Source organism: Trichechus manatus, unplaced genomic scaffold (assembly GCF_000243295.1).
Source record: "Trichechus manatus latirostris isolate Lorelei unplaced genomic scaffold, TriManLat1.0 scaffold00081, whole genome shotgun sequence".
In the NCBI taxonomy this organism is placed as follows: domain Eukaryota; kingdom Metazoa; phylum Chordata; class Mammalia; order Sirenia; family Trichechidae; genus Trichechus; species Trichechus manatus.
Window position 1 is genome coordinate 646,144 of NW_004444017.1, and position 1,110 is coordinate 647,253.

General features: G+C 41.4%; 1 protein-coding gene across 1 annotated transcript in view; it reads right to left on the bottom strand.

The window, feature by feature from the left end:
• RAD51AP1 (RAD51 associated protein 1) overlaps positions 1-1,110 on the bottom strand; it is a 28,945-nt gene that overhangs the window by 7,335 nt on the left and 20,500 nt on the right. The window lies entirely within an intron of this gene.

Below are 1,110 nucleotides of genomic sequence, written 5' to 3' on the forward strand. Positions count from 1 at the left end.
AACAAGTCATTTAATCACTGACTTATCTCTGACATACTTTCTCCATTTGGCCTTTCAATACTCCTTCTCTCTTGGCTCTCTTGTATTTTTAGCCATTTCTTTTCAATCTCTTTTGCTCAATGTTTCTAACCTTTCTGACCTCTAAACGTTGGAGTGTTCCAGAGCTTAGAATACAGACCTCTTCTCTTCTCTACCTACAGCCACTCCCTAACGGATCTCAGTCTCATGGCTAAATACCATTTATATGGTGATGATTCCAAACTTATCTTCCAACCTGGACTTCTCTCCTGAACTCCAAACTTCTTTATTCAACTGTCTACCTAACATCTACACTTGGATGTCAGGAGTGTCTCTAACATGTCCAAAACCCAACTTTTGATTCCAGTCACTATCACTCCTTCACTCAGCAAACTTGCTCCTCCAATGAGTCTTTTCCATCTCAGTAACTGGAAACTTCCCGTCACTCAGACCAAAAATCATTCTTGACTGCCTTTTTCTCTCTTGCCTATAACTGATCCATCGGTAAATTCTATAGGCTATTCCCTTAAACATATATAATCTGATGACTTCTCAGCACCTATCTCTACCTCAACCACTCTGGTCCAAGCTACCATCACCTCTCACCTAGAGCACCAGATGGTTTCCTAACTGGTATCACTTACTTTTGCCCTTGCTCCCCTTAGAGTCTCTTCTCAACTTAGTAGCTTTAGAAATTCCTTAAATTTTTAATTGAGATCACAGTCCTCTCCAAATACTTCCCATTGCCTACCAGGTCCTACTTGATCTGGTTTCTTCTCTAAGTTCATCCCCTATCAGTTTCCTCATCCCTTACTCAGCTCCAGGCACAACAGCCTTGCTATTCCTCAACACACTAAGTACCCTCCTATCTTCGGACCTTTGTATTTGCTGTTGCCTCTTCATGGAACATTCTCCAAATTCTCCAAATCTCCACATGGCTTCCATCCTTGAATGTTGCCTCAAAGAAGTCTTCCCTGACCATCTTATCTAAAACAACACCTTCTACTCCAACCTCATCATTCTCTTATCCCCTACCCTGCCTTCCTCTTCTTCACAGCTCTTCTATCATAGTACTTGACACATTATGTATTT